The sequence below is a fragment of the Lagopus muta genome, chromosome 5, assembly GCF_023343835.1.
Source record: "Lagopus muta isolate bLagMut1 chromosome 5, bLagMut1 primary, whole genome shotgun sequence".
Lineage (NCBI taxonomy): Eukaryota > Metazoa > Chordata > Aves > Galliformes > Phasianidae > Lagopus > Lagopus muta.
In genome coordinates this window covers 51,837,856-51,857,537 of record NC_064437.1, presented here as the reverse complement: position 1 = coordinate 51,857,537, position 19,682 = coordinate 51,837,856, and the positions used below count along the sequence as shown (strand labels likewise).

General features: G+C 34.8%; 1 long non-coding RNA gene across 2 annotated transcripts; it reads right to left on the bottom strand.

The window, feature by feature from the left end:
* Positions 1-803: 803 nt before the first annotated feature.
* Positions 804-17,366, bottom strand: LOC125693637 (uncharacterized). 2 transcript variants are annotated; one of them, XR_007377192.1, is made up of 4 exons: positions 17,139-17,366; positions 15,873-16,006; positions 4,382-4,519; positions 804-1,824 (listed from the first exon to the last, which is right to left on the bottom strand). It is a non-coding gene; the product is annotated as an uncharacterized LOC125693637 (long non-coding RNA). The 2 variants fall into 2 exon arrangements; XR_007377191.1 differs by having other exon boundaries at positions 896-1,824; positions 4,382-4,513; positions 17,139-17,336.
* Between the last annotated feature and the right edge of the window lie 2,316 nt (positions 17,367-19,682).

Below are 19,682 nucleotides of genomic sequence, written 5' to 3'. Positions count from 1 at the left end.
TATCAAATGAAAAATTATATTTAAATCTAAGAAAAAGTTAGCCAGTACTTGTGTTTTTCTTTTTCACTATTACCAAACACAGCAAATTAAAGGGAAAATAGTACTTCTCACATTTCATGTAAGTTTAGATTTGCTCAGAGGAGGAGATGCCTATCTTGTGCAAAGAAGAGCTGATGAATTAGACAACAAAACAATATTATGTGTTTCATGTGGTCCTACTTTCAAGTTTCAACTTTGCAAGGATACTTGGGGAGAAAGAGAATGAGAGAACTGTGGTTTCTCTTAATTTCCTGTTGCTGCAAGGTCCAATACACACCGCTGTGCCTGGCAGAGACTGCTGCAGGGTGCTCATCCTTTATGTTTCTTATGTCTTTATGTAATTGCCAAGGATGCCTAGGGGTCAGCAAAGGTACTTCTTGACCTCATGTATGAATCTAAATAAATATATGGATCTCACAAGTCTATGACTTGGCACTCTCCTGAGAGCCCTGATGAGAAGCATAATTTAGCATCATTGTCTGTGCGCATTTGTTTGCATTTTGCAGTATTGCAATCTAATTTAGTTATGAAGACCTGTGCATATTAGAGAATATAGGATATCATAGAATATTATTTATACAGTGTCTCCATGTTGGTTACACTGGCCTACATCTACTGAGGTAAATGAGAAGTCTATGAGAAACATTAATGAGAATGCAATGAGAAGGTAGTGCCTCATGTTGTTTCTTATGATGAGACTATTGAAAATACGTTCCCCCAGAGCTTCTTATGCTCCTCCAGACAAGCAGAAAAACCAAATATGTGATATTTTCCTGAGCAAACTACATAATTTTTCTTTCAATATATTTCAAATTAGACACACAGATGTTTCTAGTCTTCAAATTAAGAAAGAGATCTTGACTAAAGTACAAGTGGGATCTTGACAATTTGCTGTGCAGTGTTCATAGAAGAAGCATCCAGCTGCAAAGCATTTTCAATCACAGACAAGAAGATAATTCTATATCCTACAAATCTATCTAACTTGACATAGTAAACATAACTCAGAAATTGATTTTGTAGAAAGAGTTCAGACTGTTTACACTATCTCTAGGCTATCTCTGTCACCACCAGGAAGTTATTCTTTATTGAAATATGCTGAAGTACTTGCATGGGAGAAAATGAAACATGCGCCAGTCCTGTAATACAGTCAACATCATGTAGCTGGGTCAGTAGCCCAGACTGCTTTGTATGTGCGTTAAATTCAACAAAAAGAAGACTCACATGCAGAAGTCTTAATGGTGACACAGTGTTGAAAAAATCAGGAATTTTGCATGCATTTCCTTCTTTTCACTAGCATTTCATTTTTATTCAGCTATCCATCTCCCACAAGTGCTACTGACACATTTTCTGGTTCCAAAATTTCAGGCTAGCTCAGTGCAATAAATCTGTTGCACATATAACAGGTTTACAGACAAGAAAAATCATACAGAGCAAAGCTCTAACACAGTAAATACTGATGTCCAATCACTTTCTGTAGTAATCATTTGCTGCATACAGCAAATACACAGCAATAAGCTTGAATATAAGTGTAAAAATTTCAGGATAACCAATGGAAATTAAATATCTATTATCAACTGAGATAATAAAATTTTGTGCCTGGTTAGTTTAATACAGGTCAAAGAAACAAGCTAGAAAAGATAATTAAATGTTGTGGCAGTTTATTAAAAGGAAAAAGAAACCAAAATTCAGACAGCTTGTGGTTTTGAAGTTAGGTATTTCATAATGAGTGTCTTTCTTCTGGGGGCATATGCCCATGAGTATCACCTCAGTACTGCACAGTAAGGCCTAAAGCAATAAATGAAAGGAAAAAAATCAGTATAGGAAGAGACTGCAGCTAATAAATATTTGATCAGATACACAAATTCAGAGTTTGATAATGCCCTAAGGAGTTTACCATCATTTATTAACTCCTGCAATGTAAATGCTATTATGTTTCTTCAGAAGCAGCAAGCCAATAAAGAGCTATTAATCTTTTCAATCAAATATATACATCTGAAATACTATAGTAAATACAGGGAGGTGCTTTGCAGATCTGGAGTTGTTCGTGGTCTTTTGAAGAACGACAGTTTTAATACGGCAACAAAAGCACGTTTCAAAATGAAATTATTTTACAAAAATCTGTCCTATAGTAGAAAATATCAGCTGTCTGAATTGCCAGCACTTCTGGACACTTATCTTGATTAGTTAGATATTAAATACTACTTTAGCAGAATACACATAGCAATAGCATTCATTGAACTCTAGAGCATTTAGAAGAGGAGCATCACTCAGAATTAGATTGTATACTAGCAAACAAATGTTCGTAATGATATCAACAACACTCTGGAATACTAAATCCTGTGTTAACAAAAATTTTAGGTTTCTACTTGTGAAACTGTAGTATCACACAGTGTTCTAGTGCATCTTACATCTCGCTGTAAGGTAGCTGTCACACTGAAATCTATGAGCCTGCTAAGAGATAAAAAATCTCTTTGGCCATAAGAGAGCAACTCGGTGTTTTTGACATGAGACATGGCATTTCAGATAGACAGTGAAAGAACTATGGGTGTTAGGCAGCAAAGTGAATTTAAAGGAAATTTCTACTATTGTTTATTTGAAGTGGAAGAAAAAGATCTTACTCATTATTTTTAGGGTGGTTTAGAACTTAAGATTTTACATATTACCAAATGGAGCAACTGAAAGAATCTAGGGATGATTAAAGTTTAAAAGTTGATATTTCCTCATATTTTTAAAGGTGTTTGGTAGTCACATATAGTGATACCTGTTACCAGATCATGTCATATTTTATCATTGGAGTTATTCCTTTATGGGAACTTTACATTAGCTAAAAAGAAAAATCCTTATACAGTCATGCAACAATAAGGATGGTGAGGCATTGGAACAGGCTGCCTAGAGAGGTGATGAGTGCCCTGTCCCTGGAGAAATCCAAGGTCAGACTGGATGGGGCTCTAAGTGTCTTGATTGAGTTGCAGATGTCCCTGTCCACTGCAGGGGAGTTGGACTAGATAACCTTTAAAGGTACCTTCCAACTCAAATTATTATATGATTCTGTAAGTATTAGCACAGGGGACACTAAAGCTATTTTGTTTCATTGCAAGGATGGCAAATATTATCTGGATTAGCAAATTGCAAATATTTTGAAATATTTCTATTCCTATTAAACTTGCACTAAAAAATATGAGCACAAATGATGGTGTTAAATTCTCACAGTGATGGTATCTAATTCTCACAGACTCCTGCAGATATTCATTTTGGTCAGGTTGGAGTGCAGGTAATAGATGATATATTTGGAACTACTTTTCCTCCATTTTAAATACAGACTTCATATTCTTTTCTAGGACTGAATGTTTTGCAGTCAGATTCCACGCAATCTGTACTTGGCCTCATAAATATGCTGGAGTTCATGATTATTGACCTGCAGATATTAAGGAATCTTTCTTGATTAGTAACCTCAAGTATGAAGAGGAATGATTCAAATTTTGAAATAATATTGTAAAGAGAATCAATTCATGCTGGTTAATAGGATTAGCATTTTATCAGTTACCTATGAATATTATACAAATAGAATACCTACATCTATTTCATTTTCCCCCAAAGTATAAATTACATAAATACCTCATCCTATATTGAAGGTTAATTCCTGAGTTTCTCAAAAGCACAGGAAAGATACTGACAGAAACTTTTCTAGGCACTTTTGTGAGTAAAAAATTCAGGTCCTCTGAATTTCAATATCTACTGCTTACTCCTTTTCATCTCAGTAAAAATTCCTTTAGAACTAAACGTATATTTCAACACTTTTTACACAGATGTAAAAAGCAATGTGTTAGTTTGAATACCCATGCAAAACCTGGTCTTACACGCTAATATTTAGCAGTACAAGAATTCCATTAATTTCTGTAAAATAAATCATTCTCTGTGCTTATATGGAAGTAATCAGTTGAGCCTCTTTTTTTCCCTACTAACTTAACATACATATAAGACAGAAATTAAACAGGTGACAGGAGGATGCCCAAGAAATGGATTGAGCACTTTTTAAAGGTTAGTAGCAGTCTCAGGGCCTAAAAATATTCTTTAAAAGTCACTGTACATGATATGCAATTAGATGGATGAGATTCTGCATAATTTGGCATATGTCAGAGATAAGATTCCCTGCAGAGGGAATCTATCAGAACTGATTTGACTGCAGAATATAATAGATGCGACCTTTTAGGGCTGTAAAGACATTAGTACAGTTAAAACATGCAGTTTCAGGTATTTGAAAAAAGCCATAAACACTTGGAGAAAAAAAATACCCCTAGCAGCCAATCAAATTTAGTCAAGAAAAATATAGACCCAAACTCACCTTTGGATGACTCAGCTGAGTCATGCAAGATACTTAGATCCTTGGATCTAGCTTTAAACAGGACACACCAAGAGAATCCAATACTTCCTCATGACTGAGCTTTATTTCAATAACATTTTTCACTGTGGTTTTCTGGAACTCAGAAAATCAACAGACATTGCATGGAATGAATAATCACCAACCTACAAAATTCTTTACCTTCCTATGCACTGGAATAAAATGTACAAACAACGTGGTTTTAAATTAATAAAAAGTATCGTACAAATATTAAGCTAATTCAATACTATCATTCTTTTATATATTGGACTGGTAGGTCTTCAGAATGACAACAATCTCTTTACTGAGGATACTCTGTATGAATCTGCAAAAGATTAAAAGACCTTGTAGAATTTGATCGCAGATATTTCCTGTTTTGTTTCCAAAGAATGTCTTCATATTAGTAACAACATTGCTTATGTAATGAAAACCTCATAGTGGCAGGAGAAACATGCCAGGGATGATAAAAGCCTGCTGGAGCTGATTACAACACCTTAGCCATTTTTAATGAACTTTGCATCAGATTCCTAGGGAGGGAAAGACAGGATGGTATTGATTGCAAATACAGTAGTGACCATGGACTGTTGTCAGACTGGGTACTGCAGAAAATGCAAGAACAAACACAGCTGAAACTCTAACTCTATCTGAAAAATAATCTAATCTGTAAGATTTACTGTGCAGGCTTGGGAGGTTGGTTGGAAGATACTGACATTTTCAGAAATATACAACACTAATAAAATAGTTACTTGAGTGCAGAACATCAAGTTCAATTTTAAATTAGTTTCCATGTGCTATCTTTTATAGTCTTAATTGCATAAGTAAACAAAACATATAAAATAGGATTTTTTTTTTTTTTTTTACAGGTTACTTTCAGACTAGGAGAGTTCATTTCATGTTGTTTCTTATTCTCAGCATCTGAGCAGGTTGATAATTATTTGAGTTACACTAATAAATAAAGTTCACCATCTTACTCAGCTTACTAATGAGATGTGAACAAACAGTGGAAAGGATTGGCATGAAAGGGATACACTGATCAGTGTGGGTAGTTTGGTTAGGCCATGGTTGGACTCAATGATCTGTAAGGTTTTTTCCCACCTGAGACATGCTACGATTCCACGAGAGTGGAAAGCAAAGAGTAAACTGCAGGATCTGAGGAGCTTTGAAAAATGCACTGATATATTTGCTGCTGTATCTTTTGCAGTCATCATTGTCTCAAAAAGCACATTAAAATGGAAGAAGTATCAAGACATAGAAGGTATGTTTGGCCTGAGGGCAAGTGCCATCTGGCATTCACATTTAGAATGAGTGTGAACCAGTTAAACAGATTGTTTAAAAAAAAAAAAAGTTATAACAAGAAAAAAGTGATGCATTTCAAGAGAAAGCCTAAGAAGGGGAGAATAGATATTTCATTTTTAACAATGTGCACATTCTTTAAAAGGTTAGCGCATGATTTTCAAATATCAGTGCACATCTGTGCATTAGTGGATTGTCTCATAAACCCTAGCCTCTTTCACTCAGTGACCTATCAGTCTTGGGAATCTTCTTTGTCTTCAGAAGTTTCTGAACTGATCTGAACTACCAATAATTGAAATGTCTTTGAAGAAGACATCTTGATGGAAGAGGATGGGCATTTCACGTTCTAAAAAGATTTTTGCCAGTCAGTGAAAATACAGAGACTTTACTGTTGATAGTGAATTGAAGCAGAAGGTTCAATCTTATGGGTCTTTTTTTTTTTTTTTTTTTTTTTTGAGAAACCACAGGAAAAAAAAAAAATGGGTCAAGTAGTCGGAAGGACACTAAATAATCAATACTGTGAAGTAAGGAAGCAAACAAAAATGTAACCCCAATTTCAGGAAAGCTCTCAATTTGTGAGTATATTAGCCTAAGATGAATTTTATGTTGTTTCACCTTGACTGCTTCTGATATCTAAGCTAGTTCACTTACAACTAGTTTGGTTACCACTGACCTACATTTAAATGACTGCCCTCATGACCAAACTGAATTGATGTGACAAAAAATGCGAAGTCATTTTCCAGTCACTTGCATGCCAGTCCTATAAGACTCCATAACAACTAAAAGGAATTCGAAATTCTCATTGTGGAAAAGGAATTTGACATTACTGACATTCCTGAGACTTGATGTGATTATTCATGACTTGGATGTTCATATAACTGGCTATTACGTATTCAGAAAAGTAGACTAGGTTAAAGAGGAAGAAATAGGGGAAAGCACTCCACATATTCAACATTCTACATCTATCTCTTTTAGCATTAGTGGTAAATCAGAAGCACAGGTTTTAGATACATTTAAATGGATACCATAATGCTTAGGTAGAAATCATTAAATAGTATCAGATCAGAAAACGGCATGATTTCCTTTCAAAAATCTTGTCAATAATGTGTGCAAATAAGAAAAAGAAACCTATTTTTACATAAGTCAGGGAGATATACATTGAAAGTTTTATGTACATAGTAATAAAGAAACATTTAACCTTTTTTAAAAAAGGAGAAATGTATCCAACTCTACTATTTCTGGCCCTCAAAATCATGGAGGTTGGTGGTTGCCTGGGAAACAGCCATCATAAACTTGCTTTAGAAACACGACAGGATACAGCTTCTCCCCCATCATCTGACAGAGAAAATACATTGTGTTGGGCAGTGTTAATGAGAGGAAGGAAGTCTGCTTGTTCCATGTTTTCAGGTACTTGGTTTTTACTAGTGATAAGTTTCCTAAGCTGCTCTAAATTATGCATGAAATGGCTACAAGGAAGAAAATCAATGAAAAATGATTCAGTTGGAAGTTCCATGAAATGAGACAGCGGAAAGCCAAAATAATGAGTAAAACACAAAACAAACTGCTTTGACTATGGCTTCAACTTTGATGAAAGCACATCCTTTTCAAAGTAAATTTTTTTTAATACATGTTAACATATTAAAAAAGTAGAAAAAGAAAACAATAACAATAGATACCAACTTGAAGTTTACTGATAAGACACTAGAAAAAACACATAGCTGACAATATAAAGGGAAAATAAAATTCATTTTAAAAATCTATTTCAGGAGAATAAAGACTTTTTCATATTATCTGGAATTTTTAGAGACGAGGTATGACACTAATGGGCATTCATTAAATGCATTTGTACTGTAATTTGGAAAAGTTTAACATTATGATTATGTCAACTAAGTAAAATATAGCAAAAAATGTTAGGAGACATTTAATTAGAAATAGTACTTTATAATCAACAAGCCCAGAGTATCCCTGACCAAAGGACTTACAAGAATGTATTAAAGTATTCAAGATCTCTGTTAGTAGTGCTACAAGGAAATTTCAGATGCCTGGGTGCCCACTAATGTTGCATTAAAATTAAAAGTATTTTTTAAAAAAAGATTTTAAAAAATTTAAAATAACCAGAAGGGATGGAAGAAATCTTCCAGACTGACATGAATACCAGGGAAAATAGGGAAACGCTAATGTGGGAGACAGTTCAAAAACTGTAGGTATAAAACAATATATTTATATTGTATATATACACAGTGTAAACCATGTTTATAAAATGGCATTTGGTAACTTACACATGTTCTCTTTTGTGCAATTACATGGCTTCGCTAATTGAAATTTCTAGTTTATGAACAGATGCAATAGCATTTGTATAGCATCTGAGTCAGTACTGTAAAATAATCTGGTAGGAAATTAATACAATATGATACCTGTAAAGCTTACACAAAATAGAACAAGAATTGTCTGACTAAAAGACTTAAAAACAAACCAAAGCATTTCTGGTGGGGTTTATTTGCAGATCTAAATACAAATCCTGAAGCCATTCAGTACTTTTACCAATAAAGTGAATAAAAAATTGCTCCTGATAAGACCTGCAGATGAGGGAAAGGCGATAGAATATAACTAATAATAACAGCACTGCAAGTGTACATATCAATGCACAAATACTCTGTTCATGATAAACTCTAAAGCATAAGACTGGAATAAAACTAGAACTATCAATTTTCAACTGATTCTGAAAAAATCTCATGAAAATGTTTGCATTTCTATCCTGCCCCAAATATGCTATTTCCAAACACTGAAATGTCAGTTTCATTTTGATATGCATGGAATTTCAAATACTCAGTGGTTTGATGTTCTATGATTCTGTTGAACTAAAAATTCAAAATAAAAATGTAAAAACATGGATGTAAAATCTGGGCTATGTTTGAGAGAATAATCCATTATTATAATTTTTGAAAGGTTACTTACAGACCGTTTGTTTTTCATAAAACGTACTAACATTTCCTAGTAATTTATAGTCAAGAAACCAGAAATCTCAAAGCTAAAGATTCATTCTTACAGCATTTCTATTCCACTGTCTGAGAATCATAAATACTGCCTAGGATTTTTGTCTTCTCTTGCTACTCATTAGCTGCTTGCAAAATTTCTTCTGGCACATATTGCTACCTAATAACATATAGATACTGTTGTTACTTTCAGTTGACTATAGAATTAATGATGTACACTCAGATAAATATGGAACTGAAGTTTCTAGTGTAATTTCCACTGCAGGCAGAAGCATCATTTTTCCCTACTTTTATGTATGTAATACACACATCCGCTTCCTCATCTAATACATCTCTCAAAAACTATGTACATTGCAAACTTTGATAGTGTCCATGGCTATCCATACTGAACTTTATCCTAGCTGCAGTATCCATGTGTGCTACTCTCTTTCCTCTTTTAAGAATTGAAAACCCAGGGTTCCTACGCTCAGGAGGGAGAAGACGCCATTCTGCTTCTAGTTACCTGTCAACTTCCTAAAAAAATGAGATGATATCTGAGAAAATCATGGAAAAGATGTACTTGTGAACCTATCTCTGGAGGTCTATTTATTGGTCCTATGATGTGATATCAAGGAACACCTGATAAGGAAATACTTTCTTTGAGATATGTCACCTGAGTTTGTGTCATTTGCAGCATTAAAGCTTGAGTTACAGAATCAGTAGGCTGATACTGAACTTCCTCTTTTTTTATCCCCTTGAACATATAATTTTATCTGCTACAGCATATAAGGATACACAGATAAAATGAGGTCATTTTTAAACAAGAATTGTTCTGTACATCCTATCATTAAGATAAACATAGATCTTGCACTTCCTTTTTATGTGCAGCAGAGTTAAGAGAGAACAACTATTAAAAAATAATAAATAAAAACCATACAAAATCCCAAAGTAGAGCAGAGTATCTGTGTACAAGAACTGATGTGGAAATAAATTAAACATTTTACTCTTTTGCCTAGAAGAACTACAAAAATATATTGCTAAAGACACTGACAAAATTTAGCACGTTACTCATAACCTGGCAGCCTTTTCCTACTATTTCAGTTATATTTTCCCAGACATCTGCTGGGAAAATCCCCCATCTACCACACCTCTTCCAATCCCCATTTCATCTCTCTTTAATATCCTTACTCCTATCACGTGATCACAAAACTGCAGTGAAAGTGATGTTTCGTGATATTAATTTGCCTTACAGTCCCTACAGATAAAAGCTGACTGACAACAGAAAAACAAAGCGACCACACACATTTGTTCATGGCACAAAAAACAAACAAGCAAACAAAAAACAACAAAAGGAATTAATAGGACTATTTGGTTTCAAGAAATGTACAGGTTCCATTTTGATCAATGTCCTCTATTAAAAAAACTATTGAAATATTATTAAAATACTTTTATTATTGGAGTAATTTAAATGAACATGAACTCTTGATGGCCCAGTTACCCCACGTATCAAACGTTGCTGTTTTAAATGGGCAAGTTTAAACCTATCCAATTTTCCATCACTAAGTGCCACCACTGCCCCCTAGTGTCCCGACAAAAACAGTAAAGAAAAATAAGCAGCTGATTGGTCAGTAATTAACTCTTTGAGGACACGTTATGTATCTTTGTTCATCATGAAATAATTTGCGTTTAGTTACATGGCATTGATACTGTTTACATGCTATAGATAAGGGTACAAAATATTCACATTGTGTCCTCAGAGCATATTTTGTTCATCTATTGCGCCATGCTTTCAAATCCCTCCTGACAGATAATACCTTTAAGGTTTTACTGATTCAAAATACAACAACAACCAGTTCATGAAACAATAGTGGTGAAACACTCACTCCTCAAAGGCTTTTTTCATCAATTTTGAAATCGAACAATTCAACAAAATCCTTCCTTCTGGGAAGAAAAAGTCCCAGACTGTTGGCTTTGTTTTCTCTCCCCATTCTCTAAAAATAATGAAGTAGAAAAAATTGAGGTAAGATGTGGGGTAGGATAGATAAACCAGTGTTGCCTCAAGAAACAAAGAAAAACAACAACACTCCAAGACCCTCCAGAGTAGAAAACCCAAGGGCGTGTTGCCAACAGCAATGGAAATTACTCAGTAGTGCAGATTTAACACTTGAAATACAGCACCAGCAGGAAAGACCAATAATAACCCTCACTAAGGGGTTAATGAAATCATTTTGCAACAGGTAGCTGTATTTTTGAAAGATCAAAAGTCAAGGTAAAGAGAGGAATCAAATGCACCTTTCAGTCGGTGGGCATATTGAACTAGCAGCTAATAATTGCCACTTAACTTTTAAAAAGTATGAGGGCCAGATCAAAACAAATGTCTTCCAGATTGCCAGCCCATGAACCCAGAGGCAGATATTAGTGGCAAGACAGTAGAAGCTGAACCTTCCTGCCAATATTTCATTATATTTTATTGCTGTGTGACAGATGGCAGCAGAGAGGCATTCTGACATAATGACAGCTAACATGAAAGCGTGTATGAAACAAAGGTGTGTCACTTCCCCCATGCAGAGAAAATGGCACCACTGACATTCATTAACCACTGCTGCATGTTTATGGGAATCAAACAGAAGATGCAAGCACAGTGAGGCACTGCATGATGTGTTTCAGTAGTGGCAACATCAAAGACAAGTCACATTCTGGACAGCCATGCAGATGTTTATGAGTACAGCAGCAGATTCTTGTTCATGATTGGAGGAAATGCATAGCTAACAGTGGTGACTGTTGAAAAATACTGTTTTGTAGCTGAAAATTTATTCTGTGTTATTGTGCTCTTTGTATCTGTTGTAGTTTCCACGGACATAAATAAGAGACATTTCTTTTTTGCATGAAGTTACGCAGTACAAAAGGCAACTGACTTGAAGTCCACACAATGAGAATGCAATCTATATTCCAACTATAAGCTCCTTTAATTTTATGTAATTCATGTACTCTTATAAATATACATGATATTTTCTGTGGCGCTCAGTTCTCAAGGTTCTATATATTTTCTTGTGCCGTTATTGTTGTCTAAGACTGTGGTTAGTAATGCCATTTTACTGTTGATGGTGGCAATGAAATTTATTAACCAGGCATCACTATTTCAGATGTGAAGTAGTGAAAATTTTCACCTGTGAAAGTCAATTTTGTATTCTCACTGCAATTAATTGAAAAGTAGGTCAGCAACCATTCTAGATAGTGATATGAAAAGGGAGGGGGAAGGGAATATTATACAGAAATAATTAAGCACTTACTATATTAAATTAAATTACGCTACTATTCTTTCAAATGCACCTGCTGCCATATATTTGAAAGTGAATTCCTTTGCTTCATGTTATATCAAGTTTCAGGACTGCAACACAATGAAAACATCACTTTTCTTTGGAGCTTCTCTAATTGCTATGTGATAAACATGCAGGCATAATGAATGCTAATGAGTGGACATATATAGCAACTAGTAATTAAGTAGTTTTTTGTGTTTTTTTTTTTAACTACTTTAATTGGTAGTTAATTTATGCACCTGATTTTTCAGGTGCTTGTGTATATATTCATTAAAAATGACCTCCAAGAAAAGCAGGAACACTGAAAAATAAGACAGAATGACAGGTTAGCTGCTACTAAGTGTTCTTCTTCCCTACATCTGTGTCAAGAAGTGCTTTTTGTAAGGACTGTAATTATAAATGATGCAAATAATAGAACAGTTTCAAGAACTTTTCATATACTGCACTACTTATAGCACTGTCAATATTTCTTTCTCGAGTTCCTGTTTACTAATTTGTTATAAAACTCACTGTGGACTGAAACCTGCTTTGTACTGTTAGATCTTGGAAAAGAAAAGTTCTGTATTTTTTTTTTCCTGAATGTTAAGAAACTGCCTCTAATATTCTAATTTCATGAAGTAAGCTAAAGATACCTTATTATTATTCAGTGCAAGTGGGCTAAAATTTGATTTTTAAAATAAAATGTTGAGGCTATATAAAATAGTCATAGCACATATATATTAACTTCAAGCCATTCCTTTAACAACCTTAAAGCTGCACACAAAATGGTAAACTGTGAAGTATTGGCTAGCTTGTTCAACAAGTACATACTTTCCACAGTGAGAAGTACATAAAAACAAGTCTTCACTTTATGCAGTAAATGAATTTATAATCTTTAAGATTTAAAAATATGATTGGAAGGGACCTGTAAACTAGCTACTCCAACTGCCCTGCAATGAACAGGAACATCTACAGCTCCATCAGGTTACTCAGATCTAGAACAAAATACATGGTAGACACAGTGGCTTTACAAACAGAAATCCAAAAGGTACAATGTCTTTCAGCAACAAATATATTAACAGGCACATTAAAAATTCTCCGTGCATCTGATGTCAGGGACAACCACTTCTCTCACCAATAATGCTGCTTAACAGCTACATAACACACAGAGCTATCAGCTGCACTTTCTGTCCAAGCTGAAGTGCGTTCAGGAATTCCAAGACCTTAAATGATCTTCTTCAACCACTGATCCATCCTTGTTCTGCCTCTTACATACTTTGAAATACTCTTTACATATACTTGGTAAAAGGCAAACATTTACTATTTGTGTTTTGGTTTTTATTTAACTGTGACTTAGTTCCTCACTGCTAAAGCAAGAAACTCAATTCTGCAGAGTATTGTGATGACAATCTTTTTAAGCTGTATGAAATGTTTCAATACTCTATCCCATCAAAAAGCCTTTGGAACAATTTCAAGAAGTAATTCCAATAGAATAATTTCTTAGGTATTTTGCTGCATGAACTGACACAAGAATGCTAAGGTCTTAGTATTTGAATGTTTGATGGTAACATAAGAACAAATAATGAGTAGGTTACTCTACTGTGTTTCACCTGTCTTTCAAAGCTTAGTAATGCATTATTATTCAAAGACATGGTGAACTTTAGATTAAGGGCCACGTCTCCTATGTAATTGTATGGTAGCTAACACAGTGGCCTATAATCAAAGCCATATTGGAAACTAAATATTAAATAGCAATACCAATTCAATACCGCCATCTCTCTAGAGTGCTGTATATTGATTGCCTTGTTTTTTTTCATAAGATAATTTTAAAAGCAAAATAAAATGTAGATGTAGAATCAAATATGTAATAACATTATATACAGCACAAGCATGGCAAAATGCTCTCTGAAGGAAAATGCATACTAATATCTAAAGCCTGCTCTGTTCTGCTTCTTTTTTCATTATACCCGATGTTTCATTTTAACATATGCATTTGAAACTCACTTTGTGTTTTAATGGAATGCTCTGGGCCAAATTGATCCCTCGTGTAATGTTGTGTGTGCATGTGAGACAATTATTACGATTTTTAATGGCATGAGTTTGGGGTGATTGCATTATTCATATTGGGCATATTGATGAGAAGGTCATACAGGTCACTGCAAGAATTTAAAATTCTTCTGCAGTTCAGAAATGTACTTTTTTACAAACATACGTTTAAAAATGTGTGCTTACTAGTTTTGTTTTTATTGATAAGTACTAAAATTATTTATTTCATTGTCTGTCCGTAAGGTCAAATTTTATTAGCTGCTATTTGCAGTCTCAGAACAACTACAGTAATCCTAAAATTAGAGAATCCCAAAAGAAAATTCTTGTATTGTAACAGATTCTCACTCTCTTAGAAGATTAATGGAGCAGACTTGTAGTACATTTTCTGTATCCTGTGGCTATTCATTTAATGTATTCATTATGCTGGACACCATTTGAACATTTGCAAGAACCTGATTTTCTTTTTTTTTCCCCTCCAAACAACAAAGCTCTGAATTTGCTTCATTATGAAAGTATTGCTAGGTTGTGCATAGCTGTCTGTAAGAAATACTTTAAACAGTTTGTTATATTTCTGACATAATTTATAATGATAGCCTGGAGATGCTTTTTATCTGTTGTAGCGACTCTATGCCCTTTCTTCTCACAGCTCATGCCATAGGGGGTGCAGCTATGAAAAAAATTGCATCACATTCATATCGCTCATAAGCAATTTCTACTCTCCTTAAAGCTATGGCTTTCATCCATGAACTAGAGGAACCCAAATAGTTCTTGTAACTTACATCACGGACTAGACCATCCACAGGCAGTTACCAGTATTTTGGATGCAGAAACCTGGTATTGAAACTATGCTAGAGTTTTAGGAACTACAACCTGAAAGGAATAACTGCTTACCTTGAGTGGAGATACGTAGGGAACATCCTCCATTATACATAGTAACATCGTATGGCTTTGCCTAGGCTGAGGGCTGATTGAATATATGAGCCATAGCCAACAGGACATTACAAACAAGGTCTGAACATAATAATAAGCCATGTCTCACATAGCAATGCAAGCAGACTCTGAATGTAATGAGCCTTGATGCAAGCCACAGATTGAGAAGTGACTGGGGAATGACATCTGAAACTGCTGGAAGGGTTTCACTATCTGATTGGCAGCTTGTGCCAGCATCCATCTATAAGGATACTTGGAAGCAGAAGCCAGGGTTGGGGGAAATATTGTCATGAGGACACCCAACATTATGTAGCAGCAGAGTGCCAAGATGGAACTTACAGGTGATGAACCCAAGTGCCTGACAATGAGCCTGGTCAATGAGTGTGTCACCTGCTTTAACTGCACTACTTTGCTGAGCTGGTAATATGAGTGAGTTTCAGTTGTGTTTGTACATATTTGTCTGATAAGATTTTTCTGACACAATTCATCACACAGTCTGCTTAAATTGACCTCAGCAACATCACAATGTTTAGTTTTCCTTTTCCCTCAGTGACATCATTCCATTCCTGTTTGAAGTATTTGAGGATGGAACATATAACTCAGGTTTCAGTCACTTCTAAGAAGCAATCATCACCCCTTGCAACAAACACCTCAAGTCACATTAAGGAAGGACACTAGCTTATAGAGATTAAGTACAAATGCTCAAAGAATAACTGGAGAAATCTGAATTACCTTTGATGTTTTGGGGCATTTTGCGACATTCAGATACAGCACTTTGAAAAACTTAACATAAGACAGAAAATGAATTCTGAAAAATCCTAGTGACAGACACAAGGTTATGGTTTATATACTTAAAGAAATGGAAATGATGCATTACTGTTAAAGAGCAAGCATTTAGAATCTACTTTGAAAACTTACCTTGCTTTCTGAGTATTCAAAAATATATAACCAAATCCTCTGCAATCAGAAGAAAAAGCCCTTGCTGATCTTGCTTTTCAAGAAATTATCCTGCGTAAATTATTGAAGAGATGAGTCACTGTTTCCACAATTTCCTGTAAATGCACACACACATTTTATCAGATGGGAGTAGAATATTTTAGAAGCATGAACTCATATATGTATATATATATATAATTATAATATATATATATATATACACATATATGAGTATATATAATATATATATATATATATACACACACATAATTAACTTCTGAACTCTAGAAATACCTGATACACATGGGTCAAAAATTCACTTTGGATCGAAGGTGTTGTTTTTTTCCCAGGATAAATATCAACTATTTTTTTTGTTGCCTAACAATGTTTTGGCCATCCATCTTAACTGTGTTTTTTTCTTTATGTATGCTTGCAAGCACTAAACAAAGGTATACTAAAATCAAGGTTTTTTTAAACTGAATTACTCATCACTTCTTTACTTTTCCCTCTTAACATCCCCTGCATGTTCTTAATATTAATCATATCAAAATCTTAAAGAGCAGCTCTCGTAAAAGATACAACTCACAAATTCAGCAATGCCCTTTTATATCTAGACTCTGATTTAAGAGCCAACACAGCTAAGAGCATGATAGTATGCTGCTGTAGCACATTAAAAGGTCAAATTTAAATGAGTTCAAGGTTGGGGTGCCATTCTTTATCTCAGGAAGGAATTAATTTTGAAATCCAGTTAAATACATGATTTTTTTTCCTCAAATTGTGTAAGTCATACAGATTCATTTAAGCTTCAGTTATACTAGTATTAACATCTAACTCCTAACTAGTCATATCAGAATTAATAAATATTTAAGGTTTGCAAAACAAAGTGTACTTATTAGTGTTTGGAGGGCCGCTGTCTTTTACAGTAGATGTTTGATGTAAGTGCAATAGTAGTTCCTAAACTATTTAGTCCAAAGGAGATTTCTGTTCTTTGTAAGCAGTCTAATTTTCACCTTATTCTTATCGCTTACAATGCTTTTAGCAGTTAAGATACTATTAGACAAGAAGATATTGAAGGTAAGACTGGTAATTACTGTCGGTTCTTTTGTTAAGGCCAGGTCCAACTCTGAATATTGCATTTAGGAGCCTATAAGGATAGGTGACAGCAAACATAGCTGCTTTAAACCACTTTCAGATCACCCAAGATGTCCCAAGATGTTGCAATCTGATAATGAAGAAGGCATTGCTTACCCCCTTTCCAAGGATCAGGGCTCACCAAGCACTCCAAAGAAGATGATCTCTAATTACAGGTGCTCCTTCCTGACAGCCCTTAAATGAGGTTAGACTGCAGTGGACCCTGGCTCCACTTTTTCACATTGCGTAGTTGAATTGCTTCCACCTGTAGTCCCAGGGCTATCTACACCCCTTCACCAGGTGTTCAATCACTGGTTCAGCTATGATGTAACAGTTCCCATACAAAGCCCTTCCCTTTTTCTTAGTTTCTTCATGAGAGATCTGTGATAGATGTAAGGCTAGCAGATTAAGGAGCCAGGTCGATCTTTTTTAGATTTTTCCCCTGTTGCTGAGATTATTCATTTGTGGGGCAATCACAGAATCACTAACTGTAGCAGTTGGATGGGACCTCTGGAGTCCATATAGTCCAAACACCCTGCTAAAGTAGGCTCCTTGCACACGTAGGTGTCTAGTCAGGTCTTGATTATCTCCAGAGGAGACTCTATGATCTCTCTGGGCAGTCTATTCCTCAGTCACTATGACAGTAAAGAAGCTCTTCCTTGTGCTAGTGTGAAACTTCCTGTGTTCCAGTTTCTGCCCATTGCTCCTTGTTCCTCTACAGCATACATCAGAAAAGGTTCTGGCTCCATCAACTTGACTCCTGAACTTTAGATTTTCATAAAGTGATGGGATTCACTCTCAGCCTTCTCTTCTCCATACTGAAGAGATCCTTGTCACTTGTGTTGAAGATGCTCCAGGCTCTCAGTCATCTTTGTTGCCTTCTGCTGGATGTTTTCTAGCTCTTTCCAGGAGATCCCTGTCTTTTTTGAACCAGGGAGCCCAGAACTATTTCAGAATGCCCTATTCAAATCTTGGACTGGGATCCATTGTGCCCATGGATGTTCTCAGCAAAGACAGCACATCTCTCTAGAACTGATTCTCCATGAAAGAATGAGTTCTGTATACCTAAAGCTACAACTTAAAAAAAAAAAATATATATATATATATAAGAAAATAGAACTAACAACGTATCTTAATTGTCTGCAAATTGCTATCAGTGTGTACACATATTTGCGCATGTGTCTGTATGTATCTATATGCGTATACATGTGAATGCACACCAAGTAAGACAAAATATAAATAATGTGAATAGGGGCTCTAAGCATTTCTTCTACTTGTTTATTCTGAACAGCTGCATCTTGCTTCAGTGGAATCTGTTGGACTTTTGCCATCGATTTCAAAGGAATCAGATTCAGGCCACTAAGACCAGCAGTTTTTATAAACCAATAACATTTTAAAATCTTGGCTTTGAAAGTCAATATGAAGCTCAGAGTTTACTCTCCCCTGTGCAGAAATAACCTGTAGGGGGGAGAATGGGATCTTTAGACAATTAACTATTCAGTAATTCTTAAGCATCTCAATAGTGCTTTTAATCTTCAAAGTGCTTTATATACATTAACTAAGTAATCCTTTCAGTCCTCTGAAGTAAGTAATTGGGTATTTACTATACTGGTGAAGAACTTCTATAAAATACAAGGAAATGCTGAAAATAGCACTTTTCATTGACAGTTTTTTTCTTATATAGGAAAAGGAAAAAAAGTAAAAAAAAAACAACAACAACAACAAAAAAAAAACAACACAAAAACCTCAGGCTCTAAGTCTACAGTCCCTTGGTACTTACTCCATTTCAACAACTACTGCTTGAAATCAAAAATATAACCTGTATGACTTCACCCATCGCTAGAGATAGAAAATACCTGCAAAAAAGCAGCTGCCTCTGAACTTCTTTTTTCCCAAATAATTGTATTTTCTAAATGAATTTTCCTGGCACATGCTTCAAATAGATTGCTGCTATATAACCACTTAGGTTAGAAAAGACCTTCAGTATCATCCTAATTTCTGGAAAGATTTTTGACTGAAAACTGTCATTGTAGATGAAATTTCATATAGAAAAGTGAATTGTGGTACAGCTGGAAAAAAAATAATAAGGTAAGATCAGCTAAAAGCAGAATATTACCACTCAGGAGTAAGATTCTGTGGCTGTGATGCACAGCTCCATGAAAACATCACCTTGATACTTAGCAGCATTAAAAAATAAATAAGAACTATTAGGAAGGGTTACTGGGACTTCCTTTTCAGCCTATGTTTCAGTTGATAATCTGGCCATTCCCACATATCCAAAATTACATTCATAAGAGAAATAGAGAATAAATGTCTCATTTACAATTTCAGGTTTTAGTGTTATTTCTTAGTATTTTCCACGATGTTTTTTTCAAGCAGTGTTTCTCTAACAATTGACAAGTTACTACCTACACTCAAGCCCCCTAGATTTGTGTTTCTATTAAAAAGACAGAGAGAACGTAAGCCTATCTAACATCATCCAGCATGTATCTTTGCATTGAAGAACATGAACATCACATTAACTTAAGCTGCTATAAAATACTGAAGGCAAAATACCAAAATACTAGCTAATAGGGTTAGGATTGGTATTACTGGCCACATTAGCATTGGTATTCCATTTATGCAGAAATGAAATACAAAAATAGGTTTTATATAATTAAT